The 24690-nt window shown below is 55.3% G+C and overlaps 1 protein-coding gene across 4 annotated transcripts in view; it reads left to right on the top strand.

Moving 5' to 3' along the window:
- The window catches only part of KAZN (kazrin, periplakin interacting protein), a 1010923-nt gene that overhangs the window by 744931 nt on the left and 241302 nt on the right, over positions 1-24690 (top strand). The window lies entirely within an intron of this gene.

Here is a 24690-nt window from a genome sequence, read left to right as displayed (position 1 = left end):
CACAGCAAGGCGCACACACACCCTAGGCATCGGTAATCTGGTGTTTCGCCTCTCTTTTTGCTGCGTAACAAACAACCCCAGTACTCTGTGGCTTCAGAGCACCACCACCATGTCCTCTGCTCACAATTCTGCGAGTCAGAGATCGTGGCTGGGCTGGGCTGGGCTGGGCTGGGCGGGTCGGCTTCACGTGGGGTTGCCGGGGTCTCTCCTGAGGCTGCATGCAGATGGCAGCTAGGCTGACATCCCCGAGGTGGCTTTACTCGTGTGTCTGGTACCTGGGAGCCTGAGACCTCTCTCCATCTCTCTCCGTCTCTCTCTCTCTCTCTCTGTCTCTGCACGTGCCTCCCGTCATGTGACTGGCTGGGGCTCCTTCCCCGTGATGGCGATTCCAAGAATGCTGCGGTAGAAAGGGGGCCCTCGCAGATCTCTTGAGGCCTAAACTCAGGAGTTCCCTAGCATCGCTGCCCTTGGGTTTTATCGGCCAGACGACTGACAAGGACATTGCAATTCCAAGGTCGAGGTACCTGGTCCTCACCTCTCACCTTCTGGGACTGTCCTCCCCAGCACTTCTCACCACCCTGCCTCCTCACCTGTCATTCGGGCCTTGGTTCCTTTATCCCAGAGGGGCCCTCCCTGCACCTTCCCCAAAGCAGCCCCATCACATGTGAGATGGGAAGTATTCCTGCCGGCAACACGACCCACCGCACCCAATTTCCCAGTGAGCCTCCTTCAGACCCCAGAGTTGATCGCTCTTTTGCGCATCCTGCTGCTCGGAAGAAGGGTGGGCTCCACTGGCTTCCCTTTGGGGCTTTCCTGGTGCCCTCGGGTTCCCAGCCCATGGTGATGGGAAGGTAGCAACAGAAGCTTCCAGGAGGCTCTCCTAGAGCTTCGTGGCCCTTTGCACGGGCTCCTGTCCTGCGTGGCGAACAGGGCTACCCCTCGCCGCGGGGAGCTCATGAATATATTTACCTCTGAATTTAAGAACCATAATGGATTGGCATTGGCTCCTGACCTCGCAGAAATATTGAACAAACACGATGTAGGTCTGCAGGGCAATTGCTTTCTTTCTGATTTCCTGGGCTGATGACTATTGATTATCCGCTGCGCACTTTGTTAATCTCCGCGTGCCAGGGCTCGCTCCCCTGCACAGCGCCGCGCAAGGGTCTGGCTTTGTTCGTTTTTCCTGGGATTCGGGGCTGTGTATTCTAAACAAGGCGGTTATTCAACAGAGAATTCATCCGGCTTGGCTTTTCTGGCAGCCAGGCTACCGGTGACCTCGCGGAGTGAAGCGACGGGCACGCTCGGTGCAGGGAGTCTGCTCATCCCTAAGAGCTGCCGCGCTGCTGGCGACAGGCGTAGATGAGCTCCCCCTTCGCTGATGCTAATTGCCGTGTACCTGGGGTTAATGATAACTTTGCAATAACAGGTAACATTTAGTTTGTGTCAGGCTCACTGCTAAGTGCTTGACAGGCTTTATCTCATTAATTCCCCCCAATAAACCCACGAGGGAGGCCCTGATACTATCTCATGCATTGTAGATGCCCACAGGGACAGCTTTAGGGTGTGGAGAGGCTTTGGAGCGTCGGAGCCAAACTTTTTTTTTTTTTTTTTTTGTAGCTAAACATGTTGTCTTCTTTAGGGCTTTTGAACTACTTGTTATTACCTCTGCCTCGAAGCCACGGCCCATCCTTTGCCCTTTGCACCGTGCTTCTCCCTTGTCCTTCAGGTTTCTGCTCACGCGTCACATCTTCAGAGGCCTCCCTCGGCCCACTGGTCCTTCCCAGCCTCCCATCTCTCTCCACCCCCTGCTTGGTGTTATTCCTAGCGATGCTCTTCTATTTGGCGATGTGCAGTGCTCTCCATTCTGGAACATGTGAAAGAGCTAGTCAGTGGGTCCTTTTATGCCTTTGGTAGTTGGAAAATTACCTGTTGGGACACCTGGGTGGCTCCGTGGTGGAGCATCTGCCTTGGGCTCAGGGTGTGATCCCGGGGTCCTGGGATCGAGTCCCGCATCGGGCTCCCACAGGGAGCCTGCTTCTCCCTCTGCCTGTGTCTCTGCCTCTCTCTGTGTCTCTCATGAGTACATAAATTTTAAAAATATTTAGAATAGAAAACTATTAAGTGAACCAGTGTCTCCCACCCACTCACTCAGTGCCTGCATGAGCTTGGCAAGTTCCCCCGGCTGGCCAGAGCCTCAGCTTTCTCATCTGTCAAATGGGGACATTAATTAGAACCTGCCCCAAAGGGTTGGTGGGAGAATTTAAGCGAGGTACTACAAATAAACATCTCAGCTCTTTCATGGCACGTAGGCGTTTAGCCCATCAAAACAGTGTTCTCTTCTAGACACGAAGGATACAGAAACACAGGGAAATTTTAAAATATATGGTGTTAAAAAAAATAAAATAAATAAAATATATGGTGTTTAGCGCCTGACGCACTGTGAGCACTCGGGGGAGCGTTGTGCCTGGTTCTATTCTAAGGACCATGATGATGATCACCGGGCAGGGATGGACTGAGCCCCGATCTCCGCTATCGACTGAGGTAGAAACTGATAAAACGTTAAAGATCAAAAGTGTTCTTAAAAAAAAAAAAAATGTTCTTAATCTTGGCTCGGAGAGGAGGAGGGGCTCAGAGGAGCTGGTGTTTCTGGAAAAGAAGACCCATCTCCTGCGTGCCTGGAGCCGGAGTTCCCGGAGCCGCAGAAGCTGAGGGCGGTGGGGGGCGCGGAGCTCCGGAAGCCCGAGGGTAAATCACCTGCGTTCAAAGGCAGAAAACCTCAGTGTCAAGTGCTGAGAAATCATATCCTCAGTTTTAATACTTCCTCTTCACTACCAGATTCTAAAACGAACCATGGTGCTTTCTTTCTTTTCTTTTTTTTTTTTTTTTTAAGATTTTATTGATTTATTCATGAGAGACACAGAGAGAGACAGAGAGAGAGAGAGGCAGAGACCCAGGCAGAGGGAGAAGCAGGCTCCCTGCAGGGAGCCCGATGCAGGACTCGATCCCGGGACCCCGGGGTCATGACCTGGGCCGAAGGCAGACGCTCCACTGCTCAGCCACCCAGGTGCCCCAAATCACGGTCTTTTCTAAGCAAAGCATCAACTTCAGAAGAGAGTATTTCCAACTGCGAACATGGTGCCCCAACAGCCTTTGCAAAAGCGGCATCTGAATGCAGATTGAACAGCCGGGACCCTCACTTACGATGGCACGTGGAGAAGCTGGAGCCGGGGTGGGGGTGGGGGTGGGGGTGCAAACAGGAGGTGGGTTTCTCGGCCTTCAAAGTCACGATGGGCTATGAATGACGAGTCTGTTCGGCTCCCCCTGCCCCGCCCCCCGGGGACCATCTGTACCTTAACACCCATCGAGGCCAGGGGACAACAACCTTTTGGAGCCTCGCCGTCCTAGGTGTAGACCAGAAGTCCAATAGCCCCCATCGCATAGTGCGTTCTGAGAATTCACAAGAAGACAATGCAAGGAAAACGCTTAGCATGACGCCCCGCGCACAGACACACTCAGTAAGTGCAAGCTACTGTAATTTCTTAAATCGATATGAATTCGACCCCCAGGAATAAACCATCCTCCATAGCTGTTAGTTCCCCTGAGGGCTGGGCTCCCGGAGCCGTGCTGTGTCACGTGCCTTCGAGTCGCAGGTCTGCGTCCGGGCAACTCCCCTCTCGCCCCTGAGCCTCAGTGTCCTCCCCCGTACAATGGACGTACGGGGTCACCGCAGTGTCTGGCACCTGTAAAGGACGCCCTGTGTTTGCTGTCGTCGGCATCAAATTAGTATTAGTTGGACCAGGAGTCGTTACGGAGCTCGGAATGAGCCGGCCACCCTCTTTGGGCAAATGCATTCACCTGCGAGCAAGCAGCCGCTTGTTCATGGTCCCGAGCTCCCCATCGACACGCGCCTCCCGTGACCTACAAGTGTGCTCTCCCGTTGGAGTCACTGAAGAGGCTTACAAAAGCCTTTATTATTACATAAAATAATAAATATGCCGAGGCTCCTGTGGCAACGGCGATCTCATTAGGTTTTTGCTTTTAATCAAAGGAGTCCAAGTTTAAGAACTCTTAGTGTGTTTCCTGATGAAGGCCATTTGTGGTTTCCCCGAGTCGCTGGAAGAACCCCAGAGTGGAGGCTGCCCCCCAACCTCGTGCAAATGTTCTCATTATGGATTATGGTAGAAGGCCTGGTCGCATCCTCGGAGGGGCTCCTTTTTCCCCGACAGCCCTGCTAAACTTTGTTGGCTGATAACCCCGTCCCCTCCACAGTCCCAGCAGACAGAGGCAACACCAAGGACTCCAGCCTCCTTTCCCTTGGCGAGAGCTTCTCAAAGGACTCAGGACGGCTAGCCGCCGGGGCCAGCGTGAAAAAGAGAAAATTGCTGCCCTAGAGTGGCTGGCTGGCCTTGGAACGCACCGCCAAGCCCCAGCTCAGATCGGCCCTAACATGTCAGAATGTGATGAGGCTGATATTTGGAGTTTGCTACTGAACATAGTCTCCGTAAAATGCCATTTCCAGCACCTAATACCTGTCTGGGGAGAGATCAGAACATTTAGTTTTAATCTTAAAGGTCATGCAGGAATTCATCCTAATAATGGAGCCCAAAGCCAGGGAAATCTCACCAACGAGATTCAGCTCCTCTTTCAGACAGAGCCACTGCGAAGGGGAAGAGTCCGTGTGCACAGAGCTGATAAAGACCAACTGGCCTTTTCAAGGTGACCCTGAGAAGCCAGGTGTGGTCCGACTTCTGCTCCCGAATGTCGCATCTGCAAAACCAGCACCCCGGGCGGGCATAGATGCCTACGTTCGTGCATTAATATTGAACAAAAATTCAACTTTGTGCCAGGTCCTGAGCTAGACCCCAGAGATAAGCTACGAAAAAGGCACACTCTTTGTCCTCAAGAGGAAAATTGCCTGCCAAGCCAAGGAAACAGAAAAATGCTAAGAAATGATCCCCGTACTGTCATATAAAGGGGAAAACACCATGGCTTGCCTGAAAATGTCACAGAGGGCTTCCTGTAGGAGGTGGGCCTGAGCTGAGGGTTTGGCATTTTCTGGCAAGCTGGTATGGTTCCTGGCAGAGGGGGAAGCCTGGAAGCAGAGGGACCTGGCCTGGCGGGGAGCAAGGGGGGGGGGGGGGGGCGCGGCATGAGGCTGAGTCTGGAGCCAGCGGGAAACCCTGAAGGGACACTGGTGGGATTCACGGAGTCCAGCACAGGGCAACCCCCTGGACCCCCATAATGCACATTTTCGCCCTTCTCTCGGAAACTTTATTATTGACCAAACGCAGTGGGCACCAGGCTCAGCGCCTCTCAGTTCAAGTTCTTGAGGGAGAATCTCAGTGGATGGCCTGGGTCAGGCGTTCACCTGGCATCCAGTCAGCTCCGGCCTGATGATGCCCCATGACGAGTGCGCGTGGCTGCTGGGCCTTACCTTGTGCACAGAAAGGAGTCGTCAGGGAGGCCCCCTCTCGTACAGCGCTGTACACGGTTGCCATTCGCCCTCAGCAGGGCCCCGACCTCAGTGACCTTCCTGCGCTGACCTTGCCCTCTGCCTTGTCCATCTCTTCTCCATCTGGCCTCCTGCAGACCTCAGAAGCACCTCTCCGTCTTAGTCCTGACACAACACGTACCCCCTCTGAGCCTCAGGCTTCTCCGTCCTAAAATGGACACGAAAATAACACCTGTCTTGTACAAGTGTTGTGAATTCGCACTCGGCTCTTAGCCCATACGTAGAATGGTTGCGTGCTTTTATTGTTATTGGTGTCGTGGTGGCAAGTGTTCCTCGCTGCCCGGCTGGACTTCGGGACAGCAAATGGCCCAGAGCCCTGGGAGGGGGTGGAAGACGAGGGCTTTGGAGCCAGCCGGATCTGGACGGACACCGCAGCCCCGCCCCTGAGTGTCTGGGCGACAAGTTACTCAACGTCTCTGGGCTTGTTTTCTCATTTGCAGAATGAGGGCAGTAATGATGGTCTTGCAGAATCCTTGACAGGATCACATGAGGGCCCTGCACCTGCTATGCTTAGCAAAATGCCTGGTAAATAGTAGGTTTTCTTTTCTCTCTTTTTTCTTTTTGTAATTCATTCATGAGAGACACAGAGAGAGAGAGAGGCAGAGACCCACGCAGAGGGAGAAGCAGGCTCCATGCAGGGAGCCCGATGTGGGACTCGATCCCGGGACCCCAGGGTCATGGCCTGAGCTGAAGGCAGCTGCTCAACCACTGAGCCACCCGGGCGCCCCAATAGTAGGCTTTCAATAAAAGGGAATTCTTATCATTATTACTATCATCTCATCATTCTAATAATTATAACTCTTATTATTAAACCACTTGGTCAAAGAAACTCTACGTAGGAGCATGACTCCCCGCCTCCATCGTAACCATGGTCTAAATCAGATGAACTTTTGGAATCTGACGTCACTTCTGTCTCGGGCACCTGCGATCCTGGTTGGTGATTAACCATTCCGGCTCACACGCCTCCTCTCGCTGGCGACTCTGTAGCTAATGTTTTCTGAGCTGGGCGGCGCTGTCATTGGCGTCAAGGGCATCTGCATGTAGTTTGAGGAGCGCCGCTGGGGTTTTTGCATACGGCACTGGAGCGATTCTGAATTTGGAGCGCACAATCCCTCAGTCATGGGTTCTCCGGGAGAGAACACGGAGCCGAAACCCCACACTGGGCCAAACCAGGCCTGGTGATTTGGCACCTTGAATGGATTGCAGGAAAATTAAGCTCAAATAAGGAGCCACTGTAAGCGCATTTCATTTTATCTGCCATTTACAGGGAAAGGCCACTGCGCTGCATCTAAATAACCTGATTCCTGTCTTTAAAATGCACTCGCTCGCTCCCTCTCCCAACTCACTAAATCAGGATAAAGAAAAAAAAAACCTTTGTGTATAGAGCAGTGCCTGAACAATTTGCACACCCTGTAATTCTCAGGTAACCCCGGCACCCTCCCCTGCACTCCTGCGAGACATTTAATAGAAGGATATTGTGCTGACATCTCCTATTGTAACAATACTGTTGCTCTACAGAAGTATGCCAGGGTGAATTTTCTAGTAAGCAGTGAACTGCCAGTAGAAGTGCTGCAAAATTACCCATTTCTGAGCTAATGAACAGCATACATTTAGGGATAAGAGTCAACACTTTGAATCGTGTTCTTCTGCTTATTAAGTTCTGAGTCTTGATTCCAGCATCTTTAGATTTGGACTGAGTTAGGCATGTTTTGCAGACGTCTTTCCAAATAGCCCGTCTTGGTCCTCTTCCTGGAAGGCAGTATTTCCCAGCGGTTAAACCCACAGACGCGGAGCTTGGATTCTCCGGATTCCGGTCCTGTTTTGGCCACTTTCTGTCCATGTGCCCTTGAATGTGTTGATACCAGTAAGAGCCAGTACATGTATTAACATGAATATTGCGCTTTACCTGTACTAAGGAGTATTTTAAGTACTTTTTCTGTATGTCGATACCTTAGGTTTACAAGACTACGAGGTAGATATTTTTCTTATTATTTCCATATTACAAGTAGAAAACCAAGGCACAGTGAAGTTGGATAACTTGCCCAGAGTCAATATCCAGGTATAACCAAGCTGGCATTTGAACCAGGGATCTTGCCTCTGGAATCCCTTCTCTTGCCTAGAGTGCTTGGCTTATTCCCTTTGAGCGTCATCTTTCCCATCCATAAAATGACAGCAATACTAATATCTGCTTCTGGGATTGTTTTTCAGATTAAATGTTACAGCAAATGCACGTAAAGAGCTTAGCATGCTGCCTGGAATATAGTATGAGCTCAGTTACTTTGGCTGCTCCGTGATTAATAGCTGCTTTGCGGGGCCTGTCCTGTGCATGACTCCAGGGGCACCCTGGGGGACCTTCCGCTCTGGGTCCTAGATGACTGGACCCCTGGAGCTTTGCAACACAACAGCCCTGTTGACCCGCATTGTTCAGGGTGGCTCGGAGTGGGTAGAGGCAGGAGGGAATCCCCAGTAGCCCAGGGAGGAGATGGTGAGGCCTGACCAGGGAAGTGGGGAAAGCACAAGGGGAACCAATTCCATAGAAGCATCATTATCAGTGATTCAACATTTTTGGAAGATCACCCAGACTTCGGACGATGTCGGTGGCCCCAGAAGAAAACCAAGCCAATCAGCAGTGAGAGCCAGGCCTCTGTGCAGGACCCACTATATAGTTTTCATGCAAAAAGTATGAAGAAATTCAGGGCCCTTGGGTGGCTCAGTCAGTTGAGCGTCTGACTCTTGATATGGCTCAGGTCATGATCTCAGGTTTGTGAGATCCAGACCCCCATCAGACTCCGCACTGAGCATGGAGCCTGCGTAAGATTCTCTCCCTCTTGGGATGCCTGGATGGCTCAGCGGTTGAGCGTCTGCCTCCAGCTCAGGGCATGACCCCGGGGTCCCAGGATCGAGTCCCGTGTCGGGCTCCCTGCATGGAGCCTGCTTCTCCCTCTGCCTGTGTCTCTGCCTCTCTCTGTGTGTCTCTCATGAATAAATAAGTGAAATAAAATAAGATACTCTCCCTCTCCCTCTGCCTCTCCCTGACGCCACTTGCACACACAGACTCTTTTTCTCAAACAAACAAACAAAAAAAAAAGTAAGAATTTCAAGGCAGAAGCAGGGCACCTGGGTGGCTCAGTTCGATAAGCATCTGCCATTAGCTCAGGTCATGGTCCCAGGGTCCTGGGATGGAGCCCCACATTGCTTTGCTGAGCAGAGAACCCGCCTCTCCCTCCGCCCCTCCGCCCCAGGTTGTTTTCTCTCTAGCTCTTTCAAATAAATAAATAAAATCTTAAAAAATAAAAATAAAAATAAAAAGAATTTCAAGAGAGGAACAGCAGAATGTTAAGCCCAGCCCGGAGCGCTTCTAAGCATGGGGTCCGGTGCAGCTGCACGGGTCACGTGCCCGGGAAGCCTGCCCTGCCTCTCTATGGCTGTCCCACCCCCAAACCTGTGGACTAGAGATGGGGCTAACGTGGCTCCGGGCCTCCGATCTCGTGAGCTCATCTCTTGGTTGGCTTCAGATTGCTCCCTCCAGGAGCGTCCTGAAAGACAGGCATGCAGGTGGAAAAAGATGGTTTGGACTGCAACTGGAGACGGGCACGTAAGAGAAATCTTTAGCCCAGATGGATTGTGATTAAGCACAGATACTAAGGAGCACTCCGGGGAAGCTGGAATGGGTAAATTGAATTCTTGGGGAGGCAGCTCACAGAACCTTGAGGAACGGTGTCTGTCCAAGAAGACGGATGCAGCACAAACACGTAGGAGGCTGCTTTTCCGTGTATCCGGCCGTGAGAGTGATGAGGCGTGGGTGGCGGGCACCTGTCTGCATGAATAAAAGATGCCCAGAGATGCAGTCAACACCGAGCGTGCCCAGGGCCCCCTGTCAAAGCACCTGATGCAGAGGCCTGGCCACAACGAGTCCACTCCTGCCAACACCCACCTGCCAGCCTGGAGATGGCTTTTCTTCTGCAGCTGCACCGTCTTTAAGATGGTTGAGCATGTGGGCAGGTCGGGCCCAAGAAGGGCAGCGGTGCCGTCTGCGGCGCACGGACAGACAGATCTGGATGCCCCTAGGTTAAGATTTCCAACAGAGAACTGATTTGCAGCCCCCCGCCCCCGCACTTATGTGTGGGAGATAAGTCCCAAGTCCCCCGTGGATGCTTGAGGTCGCGGCAGGACCGGCCCGTATCTATACTCTTTATTTCCCTCTACGCACATACCCGTGATCATGTTTAATTTAGAAATGAGGCCAGTACTAGATGATATGACAGTGACAGGTTTGACAGTGGAGTGTAATGATAGACACGATGTGAGTGTGGCCTCTCTCTCCCAAAGTATCTGATTGTGCTGTACTCACCCTTCTTCTCGGGATGATGGAGGATGATAAAGTGCCTCCGTGACGGGATGAAATGAGGTGAACGACGTAGGCTTCGTGATGCTGCGTTAGGCTGTGACGGAGCGGCCGGACGCGACGTCAGGACGAGGGCCATCTGCTTCCAGACCGCGGCCGGCCACGGGCAACGAAAACCACGGAGAAGGGCACTACTGCCCACAGGCTGTTGCCTTACCCAGATGGGCACCACGGACTTCCCGCCAGCGCTCAGCCGTCGCCTGGCTCTTCCCTGGCGGAGTCCTGAAGGAATGAGACACTGGACAGGTCAGTTTGGATATGGAGATGAGGGTCTGACCTGCCCAGAGCATGCATTCATTCATTCATTCGTTCGTTCGTTCATTTGTCAGTTCTTGCATCCATTCTCTCATCTACTATTCTGAGCATCTCCCGGGGGTCAGGCCTACCAAAGCTGAGTGCCTTCAGGGCACGAGATGCCAGGGATCTGGGGGCCGAGGTTGCAAGGAGGGCTCCCCCCAGCAAACCTGGCCTGCCTCGCAATTTAGAACCAGAACCACCCCTGGAGCTGGGGGGTGGGCGGGCGGAAGGGAAGGACGCACCTGATCAAGTCAGTCCCAGGTGACAGCCTGAAACAGACCAAATCCACCTCCTTCCAAGCAGCTGGAACTTACCGTCCTTCTCCGCAGCCTCCACGCGCCCTCCTTTGTGGCCGCCTGAAGCGTGTCCCAGCCACGGAGCCGTGCTCCTGCCCGTGCCCCTGCCCGTCACGGGGCTCGCCCTCCTTCGAAGCCCATCTCGGGGCCTCGGCTCAGGCCTGGGTCCCTGTAACCAGGTGGGATGTTGCCTCCCAGGATTCCCCTTGGAAGTGAAGCAGCAGAGCCTCTCGCTGCCCGCGGCGCGTTGTGCCTCCCGCCGGACTTGTTTGCTCCCTGGTCCTCCTCGCCGCTCTTCCTCGGAGGCGAAGGCCCCGTCTCTCCATCTCTCGGGACCCCCAAGGCCGGGACAGTATCCGGCGTGCCGCGAGTATGCTTGCGTCGCTGACGTTTATCCTCCGGCTGAACGTGCTCCCGGGCTCGACAGGTGACACCCCCGGCCCCCTCTTTTCCGAAGGAGTCTTTTGTTTGTTTCCGTTCCTTGTGGAATATGGTCTCGCGTACCGCCGTCGCCGCATCTCGGTGTCCCCTGCGTTGCCTGACCCAGGGAGGGATATGGAATAGGGGGCTTTTTCCGCCCTTTTTACTGTGATGTGATTCGCATACCATAAAACTTGCCGTTTTGAAGGGTGCGATTCAGTGGTCTTTAGTGTATTCACGAGGTTGGGCAACCGCCGCTGCTCTCTGATTCCAGAACGTTTGCAGCATCCTAAAAAGTACGGGGGCTCGTTGCTAACTTTAAGTCTATGACAGTGCTCTTGTTTGGAAATCGCTGGTGTCGCGATCCAAACCCCGGCAGCTGGGACCAGGTCTCCCAGAGGGGAGGTGCCGGGGCTCGCTGGTCCCACCCGTCGGGCTCCCCCAGCTTCCCAGCCTTTTCCCCGTCGCAGCCCCACTCCCTCCCCTGCTGACCGAGGCCGAGGACAGAACTCCCCGCTTGCAACGGCCTTGGCCTTGAGATGCGTCCGAATCATCAAAAGTGATCCCTCGTTGAACTCGGTGCTCGCCGCTCCTCTGTTTGGACGGCGTGTCTCCCGGCATGAAGCTTTCACGCCCCGGGAACCGGAGCTCGCACCAGGAACCTTGACTTGGCCTCATGAAGAAGGAAGGGGTGGGGGTGTCTCCCTGCTGGCGGGTGGGGGTGGGGGGTGTCCCGGATGAGTGGTGGTGGCCGCACCCGAAGCCTTCGCAAGTGAACACCCACGTCGGAGGCCACTCGACCTTCTCCTGCTTCTGTCCTGAAATCCCACTCCTGAGCCCCGTCCCCAGGGAAGTCTTCCCAGACTTGTCCGTTAGCTCCACTGAAAACGCCCCTCGTCGGCTCTGGGGGGCCAGTGAGCCCACGTGCCGGGCCACTTAGCATCGTGGGACTTCGAACGCCTGCCGGCAGGGCCCCAATGCAGGAATGTCACCCTAGTCACTGGACCCGTGTCCCATCCTTGTCACCTCCCTCCACTTGCCCACGAAGCTCCCAACCCCGCTGCAGTGAAGATGCCCAGGACTCCACTGAGGACCCCAGCGCGGGCTCAGTCCCTGCTTAAGGAGGTGGCCAAGCTTCCGGAACATCCGAGGCCTAATCCGTCCCCCGCCCCCGGCCCACGGGCCACGCTCACCTGATGCACCAGGACAGAAGCAGCCGCCGCCGGCATTTCATGTCTGCGCTCGCACGGCCTCCCCGCGGCCATGCGTTCGATCCCACGGCGCGGACTGCGGGTTACTGTCACTGCCACCGTCTCTGGCCTTGGGGGTGGGATTTCTGGAGGAACAGCCACCTTAGCCTGTGCGACCTCAGTCAATGCTGAGGGCACTTGGTTGTCACTACTGTGACCGTCCTTACGAAACACCTGCTCCGGCCCCTCTCACGCCCGTCCCGCTGATTCTCTTCACAGACCCGTCCTCACGCCTGCCCACCCCCAAAGTGCAGCGCTGCCTTTGGCTGTCAGATGTGGGGCAGGAGCAGGGATTGCTACCTGGTGGAAAGGATGGAGAACGCAGAGGGGGCCAGCCGCTCATTCATCCCGTCGGCGGCTATTTATGGAGCACCTACTATGTGCCAGCCGCTCTGCTGGGTGTTAAGGGGACAAAACTGCACAAGACCGTGTGCCTGCCCCCAACCCTGCCCAGCCCAGCAGGCAGGCAGACATCAGTGACCACACCGAGGGGGAGGAGTTTTGCAGCCACCTGCAAGGTGCAGTGGAACCCAGAGGGTCTCCCACCTCCACCTGGAGGTTAGGGTGTCTCCACCAGGAGAGGAACCTTACCAGCATCATGAGGAACTAGTAGGTGCACAACATGGAACAGGGTGTTCCAAGCACAGGGAACAGCATGTGGGCAAGGGAAAGGCACGGGGGGCAGCGTGCATTTGAGTCGCGGCCCGTGGGGTTTTGCCGGGAAAGCGGACACATGAGGGTCATGCCAGCGGGGTCTGCGTGCTGTGCCCAGGCAGCACCGCTCTTGATGGCTTTCTGCAGGAGACAGATGGGCACGGACGCCCCTCGGCAGGGCTGTGGAGGAGGTGGGGCTTCAGGAGGGGACCTCCAGGGACCTCCAGTGGCCCCAGCAACAAATGATGAGGCCTTGGTGGTGGCGTCTCTGGGGCTCACCAGGCTTTGTTGGACTGAGGAGGAGAAGCTCTGAAGGAGCCCCGAGGACCCGTAGCACTTACCCAGTTTCCTCTGAGGAAATGTCCCCCACCCCGCGCAGTTGAGTCGTCAGGGGTTGGAGTCTGGGGTCGTATCAGCTGCCTTCAAACCCCTGCCCTTCCACCTGTGAGCTGTGTGACCTCAAACAAGTGATTTGGCCTCTCTGTGTGACTGTTCAGGTGGCTGTGAGATGGACGGGAGGGAGGTGAGGGTATCCAGTCACGGGGCGCTGTGTGCATGACCCGAGCGTGTCTGTGTGTGTGTAAAGTGCGTGGCGCACAGTAAGTGCTCAGTAAATATTTGCTCTCATTGTCCCTACTTTGCCTTCCTTACTCTGTGCGGCTCAAGACAGATCAGAAGAGGGCCCGGTTTACGTTTGAAGCCAGTGTGGGTGCCTGGGGGGCTCGGGGCTGAGCCTCTGCCTTCGGCTCAGGCCGTGACCCCGGGGTCCCGGGATCGAGTCCCGCATCGGGCTCCCTGCAGGGAGCCTGCTTCTCCCTCTGCCTGTGTCTCTGCCTCTCTCTCTGGGTCTCTCATGAATAATAAGATCTTGAAGTCGGCGACAAGTTTGGACATAAGGGAGCCCGGGGCAGCCCCTCTGGCTGGTCCCTCTTTGGCCAACAAGCCTTCCCATCACAGGCCGTGCACCCCACCCCCGTCAGCACCCATGAACCCGCACAGCCCGCAGCCTCCACTTGAGGAAATTAAAAACTGGATTGGTTTTCTTCAGTGTAATCAAAAGTAATACCACAGGGCCCGACCTTTTGTTCCCCAGCAATTATGTAGGTGGCATTTACTGAATGTCACCTCGAGCCCCTGCTCCTAAAGATGCAGCCCAGCATCTCCCCCAGTGGCACCCCCAGCCCATTCCCGACACAGCTCTCTGGTCTTCTTGCAACCTTTCGGGGGCCGGGAGCAGGGGTCGCTCACTTCCTGGAAGGCCCACCGGGAGTTTCAGGCTTGACTCTAAAGCAGGTGACAGTTACAAACCAAAAGAGGTGTCGAGATCCTTAAAAATTCCCATGGCATCCAGATGAAATCTTGGTCAACTGTCACTGGAGCATCTGCCACCAGGATCATTCCTGACAGAGGGCAGGGGACCCCTGGACTCGGGGCCCTGCTGCCCCAAAGGGGCGGCCTCCCCTGCCAGGTGGGTACAGCCAGGGCCGTGCCACCAAGGGTTTAACAGCCAGCTCTCCCCAGGATTGGGGTGGGGGGCGGTGCTGCTCACAGGGACCCCCACTTCCCTCAGGGTAAATACTTCAGCTGCTGACTTGATGTCCCTGATGGTGCAGCCGGGACACGGTGAGCCCCTTGCAGGGACAGGGAGCTGACTGCAGCACAGCGCCCGATAGGACAGCGACCCATCCCTCCCAGGCCCTAAGGGAGTGAGAAGCAGGGCGTGCGTACGGGGACCCTGTGACCAACTGCCTGTGAGCACCTACCCGGGGCCCCAGGGCAGGCCGGGCACGAGCACCCACCGCGGCCCCAGGGCAGGCCGGGCACGGGCACCCACCACGGCCCCAGGGCAGGCCGGGCACGGGCACAGGCCCAGCTGCAATCTTTGTCCTGCATGCAGGGCGCAGAGTCGGTGGCCACCTGGTGCTTGGAGCTCGGCTCAAAAGCCTTTTTTATTGTCCCATTCACAGACTTGCCACCCTCCCTGCAAGTTAGGCTTATTTTCGAGTTCAAGCTTCATGGCACTGTTGAAGTGCGCCCTCTCCACCCACCCATCAGAACCTCTGAAATAGAACCTAAATTTGCCCAATCTCGCTCCTTCCGACTGCCCTGTGGGATCTGGTTCCCTCTGCTCTTCAGCCCTCATCCCCTGCCTCGTGCTCATTCCGTGCAGCCTCTGGCCTCCTTGCGAGTCCTGTGACATGTCAACGGCTCTCCTCCCGCAGGGCCTTTGCACCTGCTGGGCGTGCCTCTCCTCGTCCTCCCATCGCTCAGGTGTCCCCTTCAGAAAGCCTTGTCTGAAATGGGGACTCTTCACTGGCACCCCCGTTCTTCATCCCCGCAGCCTACTTTTATTTCTTCGTACCTCACGTATTATAGTCTGGCCTGTTTGCTTGCTTGTGTATGACCTGTCCTCCCCCACCTTCTCCACTGGTGATGAGCTCCTCGTGCGAGACAATCTACCCGCTTCTCTGCGGGCCCCACCTCTCCTCTGTTCCCAACTGCACGGTGTCCCTCTAACCGGAAATGCCAGGTCAGCTCCCTTCTGGCCTCCATCCCCTGTTCTGGTCCTTCTCTCCCCCAGAGCTCTGCAGTCCCATGAACAGAGCCTGGCATCGTAGGGGTGTCATGAAGACTAGGGTGCCTGCCAGTTCTCCAGCAGCCCGGAATCCGCTAGTGAGCTCTGGGGTGCATTTCTATGGCAAAAGGCCACAGAAGTGCCCCCCCGTTCACCTTGGCTCTACATGTTGCCCTATTTTGGAAGATAACGCCCCCCCCACTCCCACCACCATTAGCAAGCTTGGCCCCGTTGGGTGTTCCGTCAAAGAACTGCCTTTTGCATTAACATTAACAGCCCTCACCCTTAGTCACTTGAGGAAGTGAGCTTAAGAGAGACAAACTCTACAGAAAGAGAAAAGAGGCTTGAACGGAAGGCGTGACGTGCCCTTTTGTCCAAAGCACAACTGCAACAGAGAGAAGCGGGGCCTCGGCTCGGTGGTGAAAGCAGCTTCCGGTCCACTGGGTGCGGATTATAAAGATGGCATCGTGGGCCTCAGGGGCTGAGACGCCAGCTACGTGGGCATATCCCTGGACAGCCACTTGAGTAACACAGCAGGGCTGGGAAGGGAGACGGTGGTGCTGTTTTTAAGCCCTGGTTTGTGCAAGAAATGCTGAGGATCCGAGAACAGCGCGGATCTAGTTTGATCCTAGAACCAATTCCAAGAGACGGGAGCCTACAAAAACGGGATCGATGTGAGATTAGGAAGTGTGTTGGAACCAAGAACGCTCACAGAGTGACTGAAGACAGAGCACGGAGGGGGTGCTCCATCAGATCAGGGCAGAGGGGCACCGTCTTGCCCACCTAAGACTTTTTTTTTTTTTTCGTGCAAGTATGGGTTCCATAGCCCTGGAATCCGGAGTGCCTGGGTTCAACTCACAATTTGACTTGGGCTCAGATCATCTCTGACTAGTTACCAGACCCCAGGCTGCTTAGCTCTCAAGCCTCGGTTTCCTTACATGCAAAGTGGCCTCCCGACAACGCCTGCTCCATTGAGTTGTTGTGAGGCTGTAACGGAATAATCCTCATAGTTCAGTTGCACCATCAACACTTGAAAGATGCTAAAGCTCATTTATTGATCGATTAATAATATAAGTGCCCGCAACGTGCCAGGGACCCTCCTCGGTGCTTGACAGGCGATAATTCTGCTGCTCCTCATTGTGCGCCAGCGTACATCCCTTCCCCACCTCATAGAGGAGAAGACTGAGCACAGAGTGGTTAGGGAGGCTGTCGGAGTCACACGGCTCGGGAGCGCCGGAAGCAGCGTTCAAACCCACGAGTGTGACCTCGGTGTGTGTTCCGCTCTGCTGCCTTCCACGCAGCTTGGTCACCTCCTCCACGCGTGACCCTGTGAGAAGGCACCAGAGCTAACAAAGAGGTAGAAAGCACGTTTCTGGCCTTACACTGCTTGCACCCTTCGCCGAGAGCTCACGGACTCACGACGTCCTTCGCTTATGGTATACGTAGAAAATGATAAAGTAGCGCGGCGTCCAAGCAGCTTTCCAAAGTGTGGCAGCGAACATCCTGCTCCCCGCGCGGAAGTCAGCAGTCTCGACAGGCTCTGCTTTCTGTTTCAGGGTAAGATGAACCGTAAGAAATGCAGTTAAGAAGCAAACGCGGGCAGCCTGGGTGGCTCAGCGGGTTAGCGCCGCCTTCAGCCCAGGGCATGACCCCAGGGACCCGGGATCGAGTCCCACGTCGGGCTCCCTGCGTGGAGCCTGCTTCTCCCTCTGCCTGTGTCTCTGCCTCTCTCTGTCTCGAATAAATAAATAAAATCTTAAAAAAAAAAAAAAAAAGAAGAAGAAGAAGCAAACACTCGCTATTTAAAAGCTCTGACTCTGGTGGGGTCACTCATTACCTGGCGCGGTACAACCTGTCCTGTCGGCTATGCCCTCTTCACACTGCTGTGTCTAATCCGCACGCTGGGTGCTCAGGGGAGATGAGCAGTGAATAGTCGTCGGGGCGAGGCGAGGTGAGCTCCACTAGCCGAACTGCTTGGGGGCTGCCGGGGCCCAAATGGGTGTTTCACCGCTTCTGCCCAGAAAGGCTTCATGGAAGACACTTGTGGGAATGACTCTTTTGCTTTCATGTTAGCCAATTTTTAAAGCTTTCATTAGCTGTGATAAATTATTCAAAAAGGAGTAGCACCTGAACCCTCTTTAGAATATTGACGTGGTCCAGCAGTAAGTGAATGGAAAAGTACCTCCAGGTCTGAGGCTAACTTCCCATTTAATTTTTAGAGGGCCCAGTCGCGTTGTTAAAATGATCAAAAATGGGCCTGGCCTGAGCCAGCTCTGCAAAGAGGGGATGCCATTATCTCCCAGACCATTAACTTAATCCGATCAAGTCAATGTCGAGAAAACAAAACTCCTCATCTGACGATGGGGCTCAGGATGTAATTAACCAGTGGATTTGACTTTTATCCAGAAGCCCGGATGAAATGAAGAATATTTTTAAGTAGGTTCTTTTTTAAAAAAAATATTTTATTTATTTATTCATGAGAGACACAGAGAGAGAGAGTCAGAGACACAGGCAGAGGGAGAAGCAGGCTCCACGCAGGGAGCCCGACGTGGGACTCGATCCCGGGTCCCCGGGGTCATGCCCTGGGCTGAAGGCTGAGCCACCCGGGGATCCCTAAAAAGTAGGTTCTAACTAAATAATAAAACCTACTGTACTATTCAGTTTCATTTCTGGAACCTTACACAATATTTTACAAGAAGCTTTGGAGACCCCAGAGTCCCCCCCCACCCCTTGCTTTGCTTTCATATTGATGACACCGATGAAACAGTATCAGATCATCGATGTCCCCAAAGGCCATAGCGAAGTCATACGTACCAGGCAGGTTTCTTGTCCTGAATAACGGAGGCGTTGTCAGAATATCTACGTACGCACCCAGAGAACTCATGCCACGGGAACTCAGGCTGCGGCATCAATAGCTTCTCATAGACTTGGTGTGTTGCGTGCAGGATGGCAGTTCCGTGATGAGCCAGACGGGAAGACAGCAGGGACGTAGGGTGGCCCAGAATCCCAGCCCGCAAATACCCGAAGACTGACCCAGTATGTCAAGTCCCACGGGTTTGAGGATCTTGAAACCAAGGACCGCACACGACCCAGCAGTTCCACTCGCGGGTATGTATCCGAGAGAGGCGAAAACCAGCGTCGGAACAGACCCGCCCGTGAGTGGCCACAGGAGCACTGGCGGAACAGCCGGAGGCGGGAGCAACCCAGGTGTGGATCAGCTGAGCAGAGGACGAAGTGGGGTATGTCCACACGATGGAATATTTTCCGGCCATCGGAAGGAACGTAGTAGCATGAACATGGGCTCTCACCTGGATGGAACCTGGAAAACATTAGCTAAGTGTCAGAAGGCGGTCACGGGAGACGCCACGTTGTGCGACTTCATTCGTGGGGGACGTCGGACTGGACAAAATCCACGGAGACAGAAGGCAGATCAGTGGTTGCCCGTGCCCGGGAGGAGTGGCTGCCCATGGTGGGGGTTTCCCTGGGGCCATGACAATATTCTGGAATTAGATGGTGGTGGTGGTTTGCACAGCCTCGTGAGTCTGCTAAAAACCACTGAATTGTGTACTTCCAAGGTGAATTTTATGGTCTATGAATGAAGAACCCAAAACAAGACGTGTAGGAGAGAGAGTGCTGCAGGGCAAGCTCCACCGTGATGAGGTGAGCCGTTCACTCTAACCGTTGCCCTAAGCAGAGCCGGACGGTGATTCTGGAGCTCCTCGACAGCCGGCCCGCTAGCGCCAGACGGAGCAGTCTCGGGGTGTTCCCATGACACCTCGACAGGCTCCTCGGGGAATTTTTTTGCTCCGGGAACCAAGAGCAGGAGCACGTGCACGTGTTTGGGGCCAAGCTTACTTGTCGGTGTTGCACGGCCCCGTGACACACACAGGTGCCTGCGAGGCTGTAGATGTCTCACATGTTAGCGGAGTCCTTGACGGGGGTGGGGGGGTGGGGGGGGCATCTTGGGCCCTCCTGGGACCGCAAGAGAAGGGAGGGTGGTCTAGGACGGGCCGTCCTCCGTAAAATCTCCATTTCCCAAGAGGAGGAAGAGGAGGACGAGCCTCTCACAACCGTGGCCATTCATCACATCCCAGGCTGCGTCAGGGAGGCTGTGACAGCTTCCTCTGTCTGTCGCGCACCACTGATGAATTCACCACCACGGCTTGCTGCAAGGTGTCTCTTCAATCCCTCCTTCTCTGTACTGAAGAAGGCTGCTCTCTTGACCCTTCTAGAACCCCCCTTGCTCATACCCTCCTTTTTTAAAAGATTTTAAGAGAGAGAGAGAGAGGCAGAGACACAGGAGGAGGGAGAAGCAGGCCCCATGCCGGAGCCTGATGCGGGACTCGATCCCGGGACTCCAGGATCACCCCCTGGGCCAAAGGCAGGTGCTGAACTGCTGAGCCACCCGAGGATCCCCCCATTCCCTCCTTTTTTAAAGTGATCTCTTCCAAGAAGCTTTCCTCCATTGTCTCCATGCGATGGTTCTCAGTGGAGCGGGGAGGGGGGGCAGGTTTGCCCCAATGGGACACGGGACAGTGTCTGGACACATATTTGGTTAACTGGTGTGTGAGAGGCATCTCGTGCCTGGGAATCAGGGGTGCTGTTAAGCATCCACAGTGCACAGGACACCCCCCCCAAAGGAGCATCCACCCCAATGTCTACAAGGCCAAGGGTGAGAAACCAGCTTCCGTTAGGAGGGCTCCTTCCGTTTCCCTGCATTGCGGCCCCAGTGACACGGTTCAAACCCTGAGAGTTTACACTGAAGACTTCTTTACAGACATTGATGGTGTCTTCACAGGTGGCTTCTTTTAAGGGCTAAGTAAGATTATTAATAGGACCAGGAGCCTGGCACCCAGGAAGCACCAGTTTCGGTGCCTGTCATTCTTTCACCATCCTCTCCGGAGAGCGGGGTTCTCACCGCACCCGATGGAATAAGAGGCAAACCGGGAGGGAACACCGTGGATGGAAGTCCTGGTTCTGTCCCCACATGGGGATGCAGGGAAGCCGCCTGACCTCTTGGGGCCCGGCTCTTTTGCTGCTAACAGGGAAGCGCTGCCATCTGCCCCGCGCTCCTCCTGGTGTGGTCGAGAAGACAGTGATTATGTACGTGGACGTGGCTGCAAGAAAAGTAAGACACTTTTGTGTTTATTATGCCCAATACTGCGGTCCACGGGCTACCGTTGACTGAGGGCTCATTATGCAGCAAATGCCACGGTGGAGGCCTTCCTTCACCCACGTGATAGCCTGAAAAGGAAAGGTTTGCAGAGAATTGCGGAGGGGGGTGTCAGGTTGCAGACCCACCGTGCTCCCTGCTGGCCCTCCTGCCTGTGAGCCGTCCCACCATCTGGCCAGCACTCACCTGCCCCTGTGCGGGGTGGCCCTGATGCTCAGGGACAGAAAGCCCACACAGAGGCCCCGGCAGACAGGACCAGGAAACGGGGTGCAAAGCTGCCGTCCCTCTGGGAATCCCTGGGGCGCAAGGCTGGCTGAGCTGAGGGGGCCCGAGCCAGCGCCGCCTCCGCGCTGGGCACACGCTCTGCGCCGCGTGCCTGTTGCTCGGGCTGTCCGCCACAATCGATGCCCCAGCTGGGGCTCCGCATCCGAAATGAAGCAGAGCCATGCATGGGCCCCATAAATCCAGCTCCATCTGGGGACAGAGGCACTCGAGGGCTTTCTGGCTGCACTTCCCGGGCACTGCGCTCACCGGGCCTGGAGACAGACTGCCAGGCCTCGCTGCGCTGCCCTCTGCTCCAGGGTGGCCGGTGCTCCATGGTGGCGCTCCGGGGATGTGGGCATGGCCAGCAGGCAAAGCCTTGGTGGGCTTCCTTCTGTGGCCTGGTCCATGTGCCAGGACACACGGAGCTCCAACGGGAGAGCCTGTCCCCCAGTCAGCATGGAGCCTTTATCTGAACCCACCTACACCCCAGAAGCCAACAAGATAAACACCCCCCTGCCCACCCAGTTCTCCTGGCCCCTTCCCGGGCCTGCCAGCTCCTGACCGAGTGATGTTGGCATCTGAGCCTCGCTCTAGGGCTCCCAGATGGTCTGCTTGGAACCTTCGATGTCATGTTTGGACGTGGTCGGTGCCATCTCTTGGCTCAGAGCAACTCTAGCAGGCAGGGTCTTTGCAAGGCAGAAAGACCAGCCCTGGAAAAAATGTGCAGAGACAGAATTGCCTAGAAGCATGTGGCAAAGCTGTGCACATCAAGGGGGAAGCTGATGGGAAGGTTCTGAAGGGTCAGGTCTCAGGGCAGCACAGGATTCCAGGTAACAGGGACCCATGGATGGTCCTGCAGGGAGCTGCTGCTGGAATGAATGATCTCTGACCCTGAAAGACTTGGTGTCTCCGCCGATGCCTGGGATGGGGGTGCATCGGCCTAACTCAGGCCCAGTGGGGTCAACCAGACAGAAGCATGTGAATCAAGAATGGAGGGAGGCCTCTCACACAGAATCTGGGTGCTGGTACCAGCTGGGGGCGCGGAGGCAAACACGACAGGTGTCAACTCATCACCCCTCTTACACCCTGACCCTCCAGAGTCCCCAACGCTCAGCTTTACAAAGGAGAAGGGAGCCTCCCCCCTTCTGTTCTCTTTGAGGAGAACAAATCAAGTTCTTCGTCTCAACTTTTGAAAATGTGCAGACATAGGTCAAGAGGCGCCACAGGCACTGCAGGGCAATGCCTGCAGGGCACAAGCAATCCCTGAGGGCCGTGGTTACAGCCACGTTCGGAATCAGGTCCCAGCTGTGCCATTTCCTGCTGTGGTGACCTTGGGTAAGCTGTGTAACCTCTCTGAACCTTGGGGTCCTCCTTGATAAAATGGGGAGAAAAATCAGACCTGTCTCATGGTCACAGTGAAGATCGAAGAAGCATGAGTCAGAGTACAGCTACAGGGCTGTTTAAAAAAAAAAAAAAAGTCCTGAAAGGCAGGAAACATGCTACAAGTGCATTTTTCTCTCTCATCGAAGTCTAGAAGACGGTGGTCCGTGGCAGCTCTGCCCGTGAGGTTGTGCAGGGACCCAGGTTCTGTCAACCGTGTTGCTCTGCCCAATATCAGGGCTTTGCCCCTTGGGTGAAGCTGACTCCATCCCCTTTGCAGCCCACGGAGGGGGTAAGCCGGAGCGGAGACAGGTTCTCTAAACACATGCGACCTGCACATTCACGAGCCACTACCGGTCACTTTCCATTGACCAGAAAGTACCATGTGGCTGAACTTAGCTGCAAGGGAAGCTGGGAAAGTGAAGTCCCGGGGCTCCCCTGTGCCTAGCTAGATGGGTGGGGGCTGGAGTTCAGGGATGCAGGGTGGAGGGAACATTCCGTAACCACACACAGAAGGGGAATGGATCCCGGGACTAAATGGACCGTCTTTGCCACTAGCGAGATAATGCGATTGAAGGACAGTTGGCATAGGCTTCCTGCATAGGACGGACTCCACGAGCGGCTGCTGTCCTTTGGGGTAACCTTCCTTAGGAGGAACAGGCACAGTATCTCTCCTCTCCATATTCCAGTTCTGGAAGTCAGACGGGAACATGGATGTGAGGACACAGTCCCTGACATTCTTTTCTCCCAGGCTCCAGAAGGCAGGAAGGACTCCAGGGGGCCCCCTGGCCTGCGGTGGGGGGAAGCCAGCAGCCCCCGAGGGGTGTGAGCCCCGGACACCTGCTCCTTGTGTCTCAGCCTCTGATGCCAGTTCCTTCAGGCCACATCACCCGGGACAGGCAGCTAGACATGATTGGCATTTATGGACGGGGGAGGGGCGGTATTGGAGGCCGGTAGGCGTGTGAGCCGATGCCCTGCCATGTTCACATTCGCTGACATTTAATTATATTTTGTTTTCATCAGCTGTCAGGCCCACGTCCTGCCAGGACACTGATTTATGCTCGAAGCCAGTCATCATCCCCTGTGGACACCTTCTCATTCGGGCCTCCTCAACTGGATGGCCCTCGGAGAAAATGGACACGAGTCCAATTGGCAGGGAAGACCCGGGGAGGCAGAGGGAGCGCAGTCGGGCATGACCTCCTTTCCCTGCTCTTCACTGTCTCAGCAGCCCCCGTTCAGGCAAACACGAAGCCTCTTGACAGTGCTATCATTAAGGAGTTTGGACGTAGTTAATTACGTGTCAATCTGTACAGATCCTCACACACACACCCCTACTCACCACTACCATCCTAGTCTCAGTTTAAGCTGTTATTGGGGAGTAGCTTCTGAAGTTTTGAAGCCGTAGCAGCAAATGTTTGCACGGCACGTATAATGAGCTGGCTGCGCTTCTGCATCTTCCAGGCCCGGGCTTCCCTCTCTGTCTGAATCAGCTCTGTTTTTGCCTTCGTGACAGCCAGCAGCAAGGGTTTGCATAAAGGGAAGATTTATTAATCTTCATGACAACCACATAAAGCAGGTCCTGTTCTTATCCCCGTTTCACGGATGAAGACACTTACATGCATGGAGTTCAGGGGCACGCCCGATGCCGCCAGGCTGGTACGCGGTGGAGCTGGGTTTGAATACAGGGAGTCCAATTCGGCGTGTGTCCCCCTATCCACGGTGCAGATGGGTGTGGAGAATAGAAGTCCATCGACCACTCCACCCTCGTTCTCCTGGGCCAACCCTGTCCTGCAGGTGGGAGCACAGGGAACATGTGTCGGGACTCCCTTGCAGCTACAGTTCTGCACATGGTTCTGCTTAGACCACACAGATGGCTTCAGAGGAGGTTCTGGAGGTAGGGGGGAGGCAGGGACACAATCCTGCTGCTTCTAGATGTCATCTGGCAAGGACCTGAGGTCCTCACTCTGTCCGTGGTCACTTCAGCAATGGCCGCTGGGCCGGGCAGGGCCTGGGAGGCGGCAGGCATGATGCGGTTGCAGGAGAAGCAGCAGGAGGGTTGTGGCCGAGGAGATAAGATTCTGGGGCTGCCAGCATCTCTGTACTGACCCCGCCACACCACTCAAGCCCCAAATATCTTCTTTGTTTTCGATAAAGCTGACACTGGAGGATGTGTCCTGTGTCAGCAGGCAAACGGGCTCCCCAAGTGGTCATGTCTCCCCAGCTAGACACCGGACGCCAGCAGCCCTGGCCTGGAGCAAGGCTCCACTCCCCCAGTGGCGGAGGCCGCCTGTCAACTCCTGAGCGGGCGGAGGCGCGGAGCTGCTTGCAGGCAGCTCCCTTGCAAGAAGAAGGAGAAAGCAGGGGCTGGTTTTGGGGGCTCAGTTCTTTGTCCTGGACTCACCAGGCAAACAGATCAGTCCTACCAGAGGCAGGGGGTGGAGACAGACACCATCGGAGGAGATTA

This window comes from Canis lupus, chromosome 5 (assembly GCF_048164855.1).
Source record: "Canis lupus baileyi chromosome 5, mCanLup2.hap1, whole genome shotgun sequence".
Classification (NCBI taxonomy): domain Eukaryota; kingdom Metazoa; phylum Chordata; class Mammalia; order Carnivora; family Canidae; genus Canis; species Canis lupus.
Note: the sequence above shows the minus strand (reverse complement) of the source record. Positions and strands in the feature narration are given on the sequence as shown.